Below are 6591 nucleotides of genomic sequence, written 5' to 3'. Positions count from 1 at the left end.
TTGCGCAGAACACGCTGAATCAGCCGGCGCCCCAGCAACAATCCACTGGACCCCCACCCCCACTCCTCTGTACAGCCACCTGGTTCCACACTACAAAGATGCAGAGGACACCGGACCACCAGACCATGATACTGAGTCCCGCTGCTCCCGGCCCAGAGGTAGGGGCTTCTGAGCCGCTGTCCCACTGCTCCTGGTCCAGAGGAAGGGGCTTCCCGGCCACCATCCCTCCTGCTGCTCCCAGCCCACAGGAAAGGGCTTTTGGGCCACCATCCCTACCGCTGCTCCCGGCCCCTGTCCCACCTCTCCCAGCTCAGAGGGGGTAATCCATGCAGGCACCAACCGACCCCCCTCCAGTCGAAATGAGAAAACACGTAAATAAGTCTCAAAACCAGACTTCCAGATCACCTACAGCAACCCCAAAGGGAAATGAGATGCAACACTCTGATACTCAACCACCTGGACCCACTGAACTGGAAACAAAAGGGGATCTCGAAAAAATGAAATCAGAAATAATTTCTCAGATAACAGGACAAATTGTGCCCCTAGTGCAAGACATGATTAATAAATCTAGAGAGGACCTCAGGAACATGATGGAATCCCAACATAGGAAACAAATGGAATCCATAAAACAGATGCAAATAGATTTCCAGGACATGAAAAACTCCATTGAAAGTCTACACAGCAAAATCAGCCAACGTGAGGACAGAATTTCAGATATAGAAGATAAGATTGCAATTAGTGACCAGGAAAAGAAAAATTGCTTCAAAATTATAAGGGAACAAGAGAAATCAATCCAGCAGCTGCTAGATGATGCAAAGAAGAATAACATAAGACTGATTGGAGTCAATGAAGAAACAGGAAAGAGTGCAGATGACATAAAAAAATCTCTTCACAGAAATAATGACAGAAAATTTCCCAAGCAGGGGAAAAGAGCGTGACATACAGTTAAGTGAGGCATATAGGACTCCAAATAGCCTTGATCAAAAAAAATCTACACATAGGCATATAATAGTTAGGATTCCAGAAACTCAACAGAAGAACAAAGTTCTACAAGAAGTTAGAGAAAAGAAACAAATCATATACAAAGGAAAGCCCATCAGAATCACAGCAGACTTCTCAACACAAACCATCAAGGCAAGAAGAGCTTGGAGTGACATATTCCAAGCCCTAAAAGAAAACAGCCTCCAACCCAGATTAATGTACCCTGCAAAACTATCTTTCAAAATGGATGGAGAAATAAGATACTTTCATGACAAAGAGCACCTCAGGAACTTCGTCAATACCAAACCAGCACTCCAAAGAAATTTAACAATATCCTAGGAACAGACATTGAGGATCACAACCCCAGGAAGCAAAGCAGAAAGAACCCATCTGGCATGACGAGAAGTGCAAGAGTTGATGAACATGTTAATTTGTCTGATTTACTCAATAAAAGAATTAGAGATATAAGTTCAGAAGGAAAACAAATTCACTCTCTTGGAAATGGAAGAGAAATGGGGAAGCAAAACCATTTTATTGGGCAAAGAAGAGAAACTAAGTAGATAGGTAGCTACCTTGTTAGAAAGGTAGGGAACCCGAGCTGGGACTCCTTTGAGAGTTGCTACACCTCGACTGCCTGTTTGGGGCTCTGAGACCCCTGATTTGGCCTTTGTCCTTTCCTTTGCCCACGTGTACCTTTTTGGATAAGCACTTTTGTGATCTCAACGTGGCATCTAGGTGCTTATCTTGTGAGATTTATTTCAGTTACATTCAAGGCTGAATTAGTAAAAAGGGCGCGTGTGCATTTTAGTGTATTAATAGGTGAGAGAATGACATGTAGGTGACTGAGTGTCTCCGTGTGAGGTTATTTTATAATATACCCCCCCCCATTTCCTTTGTGCTTAACTGGAGATGAGGGACGGGGAACCTTGGCATGAAGTGAGCAGGCTGCCTTGTCAGCTGTTTCTTTAGCTGCTCTCTCCAGCAGGGGTTTAACTCTATTTGCCAGAAACCTCCCTGAGGCCCTGTAATTTTTGCTGCCTGTCCCCCACCTTTTCCTACACTGTTTTCAAGCAGGAAGGAAAGCTGACAGTCACTCTGTTTTCTGCTCTGTTTGGGCCCCTGCCTGGGAACGAAGTGGTGCTGATGTCAGTAGTTACTGGTCCATTTGAAAGGCAGCTAGCAGTGAGGATTGAAGGACAAGTAGCTCCTGGGTCTTAGATGGGGAAAGGTGACTAAAATTCATTGTGGCTGCGTGAAATTTCAGTGGAGAGTTGCACTTAACCACAGATCGGAATGAGCAATAATTTTCTTTTGGGGAGAAGAGTAAGGTAATTTCCTGCTATATTTAGTTGATTCTTTCTGTACTTCACCACTGTCAAGTTCTTTATTAGATTATTTGGCTGTCCTTTGGGAGCCCAGCCAGAAACATAACTTTAATGAGTGTAAGATAAATTTATTTTAAACATGTTCCTAGAACCAAATGATTCTTATTTGCACATACACTGGAAGCAAACATCTTAGAACTTTCACCTGTAATTTCGTGGTGGGGAGGGTTGTTGTTGTCTTGCTGCTGGGGGTTGAACCCGGGACCATCATCACTTTTACAACATCCTCAGTCTTCTTTTATTTTTTGAGACAGGATCTCACTAAATCGCTATATTGGCAAGGCTTGAATTTATGTATTTATTTATTTATTTTTAACTCTTAAAAACAAAAGTTTTATTATAAGGAGGAACAAAGAATACTAGCCTGAATAAAAGGCAGCTGGGAGCCCCCACTAGTCAGCTTCCCCCACCTCCCAGGGCCACTGTAGGGTGGCTCGGGGCCCTGAGGCTGGACCAGAGCTCTTTCTCCCAGTGGGGACCCAGTGGCCTCTGGAGCAAGAAAGGGTAAGACCTGGTGACTTTCTATGTCACTTTCCAAGGGCATCAGCCCACTAGAAGTTCCAACAAGGGGGTCAGAGGGACAAGTCTCTATTTTGAAAAGAAAGTACAGCTCCCAGCTTCTTGCCCAGACTTAGGCCAACCCTCACTTGTCTCTTAGCCTACCCTGCTGCTTCCTTCCTCTGCTTTTGATGAAACCCCTCAGTAGGCAGAAACACTTTGTCCTTTAGGCCCTGGCCCTGGGTCTCATACTCAGAGCTCAGAGCGGGGGGGTGTGGCTTGTAGGATGGCAGCCGATCCCCAATGCCATCAGCCCACCACCACTCCCAGCCTCAGCCTGTCTGGGCAGGTCCCAGCTGGAAGCCTCACCTGGGGGCTGGGTGGCAGGGGGATGGGGTGGCAGAGTGTCCAGCTACTGGTTGTCTCAAGTCCATGGAGGAAGGAAAGATAAACTGGGGGGCTGAGCCTCAGTGGGAGCCCAAGGGTCTCTTGTGACTGATGCACATGCTCCCTGTCCCCATGACTCAAGCTGCTCCTGAACCCCAACAGGGATGGTGGAAGGGGGCAGCCCAAAGGATGTGGGAGCCAGCCACATCATACAGGGACACAGGTGAGCACACACACACATGCCATACACTCACACACTCACAGCCAGAAAGTCTCTTGTAATAAACTTATTAAATCCAACTAGCCTTCTGATAACCCTTTACCTGGCGCGACACAGATAGCAACATGGCTGACTTCTTTTTAAAAAAGGTTATGTAAAAAAGAGGTCTATAAAATTGTGCAAAACACCCAGCATCAATAAACCCGTTTCAAGTATTGCCAGCATGAGCAGCATCTGCCCATCCTCAGCTCTGCCTCGGGAGAAAGATGAGACAGGCTGGTATCCCCTGCAGAGCCTCCAAGGGCGGGGAGGGTGCAGCCTCCCTTCCCACTGTGCTGCCCAGGACTCTGAGCAGAGGTTCTGGGTGCCTGGCTGGCCGGTTCGGCTTCCTCAGACACAGACTGCCCCCTAACCCGATTCCATCCTACAGGCCAACTCCATACAAAACCCTCAAACCCACCAAAAATCCAACAGAAGAATAATGATCATCACAAACAGAGTGCAGGAGCCCGCAGGCCAAAGCAGCCTGGGGCGTCTCTCCAGCCCGAGGTCCTCAGCCCTGTGAGCAGTCCTGTCTCACCGGATCAGCAAGGCCCAGACAGTGTCCCGCCTGGCACTCAGGTCACACCCTCACTCACACGGAGCTCACCCTGGCACAGGCAGACACTTGGCATAGTCCCCTTGGTGACCTTCAGAGGCTCTGGCTGTCCTGTCCCTTCTGCCACTGATTAGGGTCCAGGGGGACATAGGACCCAAGGCTGTGGGAACCTGGGTGTGAGGCGCAGAGAGGACAGCCATGGAACCCTTCAGGGAAAGCCACACAGGTGGGAAATAAATATGAAAAGACTTGAGTCTTTGGCAGCCTTGCTTCCCTCGGATGGAATGGGGAGGGTCCCAGCAGGTGTGGAGGGCAGCAGGTGAGTTCAGAGGGGCAGACAGGCCAGAAGGTGGCAAGTGCTGAGCCACATTCAGGGGTGGCCTCCTACCATGCTGGCGTCTGGCTTGGCTCCACAGGCTGGCTCGTTGCTTCTGGCAGGCGAGGACAACACGGTGTTGGACTGCACAAATCCCCTCCGCTCAATGAGACTGGGAGGTAAGGGGCCACAGAGCACAGCACAACAGTTGGTGGTAATACTTTTATGGCTGCAGGGGTTGACAGAGGCCTCACCGCCCCTCTTGCTGGACCATGAGCCTTTGATGTCTTCATTAGTTGTCAGGTTGGAGGCGACGAGGTAGGTGTGAAACCCTGAGAGGCCCAGGATGGACCAGATGGAGAAGAAGCATATCACCAACTCCAGCACACTCGCTGGTGTCTCCTTTAGAGTGGAGAGGAAGTTGCTTCCCTGAGAGCGCAGCGTCAGGTGAGTGACCACGCAGGCAAAGATGAAGGCCGTCAGGAAGGAGAGGGAGAGAATGAACGCATAGAAGAAGCGGTAGTTCCATCTTCCCACACAGTTCCCCACCCAGGGACAGTGATGGTCAAAGCGTTCCACACACTTGTCACAGACGCTGCAGTGTGAGGTCCGAGGTGGCCGAAACATCTTGCATGTGAAGCAGTACTTTAACTTCACCATCTGCCCATTGATCATCACCTCCCTTGTCCTAGATGGTGGCCGGTATGTGGAGCTGCCTGTGTTGTCAGACCACTGGCCTCACTTCTATTCAAAGTCAATGTCAGGTCCTTGCAGCTCAGGGACAGAGAAGAAGGTATGAGGGAGTGTGTGTTGGAGGGGCTGGCTCCGCTGGGGTCAGGGTATGGGATGCTATGATCTGTTTCTCCAGGGCAGCTGCTTCACAGACTGTGGCCCGGGGCAGGATCTCAGGGTCGGTGAAACTCGTCTGCTGCAGGCAGCTCATGACCAAGAAGAAGAGGATGGCAGCGATGATGGGGATGGCGAGGGTCAGTTTGCTGGCCAGGTAGGGACAGTCGAAGACGGAGAAGAGCATGGTGGTGCTGAGGATGAGCAGCAGCGTGAGCGCGAAGACTCCGCCGTGACCGGCCAGCATGAGGCGGCCGCCGCAGGAGAAGCGGTTGCGGCCCCGGGAACACCTCCCGCTTGCGCCCCGGATGGCACCCCAGGCTCCCGCTGCCGCTGCCGCTGCCGCTCCCACTCCAGCGCGGCACTGAAGGCCAGGGTCCGGGCCCGGGGCGGGGGGCGCGCCCCGGGGGAGGCGGGCGGTGGGGCGGCCCCGGGGCTGATCTGCTGGTACTCGCAGTCCTTCATGCGGCAGGGCCGGCAAGGCTTGAATTTATGATCCTCCTGCTCAGCCTCCCAGAATGCTGGGATCACAAGTGTGTGCTGCCCTGCCTGGCTACTGTCAAGACTGGTGCTTGTCTGTGGATTTGCCACCATGTCTGGCTATTCTCTTATTTCATTCCCAACCAGCTGCCTTTACTTCTTGGGCCCTATCGTTTTCAACTACCGCTGGACTTGACATCCCCTAGGAGACTTTCCTGAGGTCAGGTTGGCCTCTCCTCGGCAGGTGACCCAAGGACTTCGAGGAGCATGTGGGTGAGATGAAGAGAAACTTCTAAAGAGAGGGTTGTGCTGGGGGCCAAGCTGGGACGGCCTGAGACACAGCCCCTGAGCCAGGAGGGACGTCTCCCCTCCCAAAGCAAAGCAAAGGGACAGTGGCTCCCGGAGTGGTCTCTGACATGCTCATGAGATTTCTTGGCTTGGGGTTGCCAGGTTCGCATCATAGCTGGACCTGAGCATGGAGATGATAGGATGTGAGCTGAGCAACATCTGGGGCCAACTGGCCCTGCAACTGGACATGTGAGGTGAGGGCACTGGGGATGAAGGTTCCCACGCACAGGTGGATGGTGCAGCATGGGCACTGGGCCTCAGGATGCCAGGAGCTTTCCAGCTGGCAGAAAGCAATTTGCGTTCCTGTTGCATTGCCTGTGTTGGTATGTAGAACAAAGGGATCTTGGTGGGGAATGACATGGTGCGGATTATAAACATGAGGATGTGAAGCGTGACAAACTATGGTGAATGCTTCAATTTAAAACTGCGTTACAGTAAAAGGCACATGACCACTGCCCCCCCCCAGTCCTCACTTGACATCACTCTTGCCGCTGTCTGAAGCACTTCTGGAATCCTCTTCTGTGAGTGCCTT

The 6591-nt window shown here is 51.2% G+C and overlaps 1 pseudogene; it reads right to left on the bottom strand.

Annotated features, from left to right (window-relative positions):
• Window positions 1-4291: 4291 nt before the first annotated feature.
• Window positions 4292-5696, bottom strand: LOC101722618 (palmitoyltransferase ZDHHC18-like; annotated as a pseudogene).
• Window positions 5697-6591: the final 895 nt, after the last annotated feature.

Source organism: Heterocephalus glaber, unplaced genomic scaffold (genome assembly GCF_053883595.1).
Source record: "Heterocephalus glaber isolate CG9 unplaced genomic scaffold, H.glaber_assembly_v1.0 deba00000678, whole genome shotgun sequence".
NCBI classification, from domain to species: domain Eukaryota; kingdom Metazoa; phylum Chordata; class Mammalia; order Rodentia; family Bathyergidae; genus Heterocephalus; species Heterocephalus glaber.
Note: the sequence above shows the minus strand (reverse complement) of the source record. Positions and strands in the feature narration are given on the sequence as shown.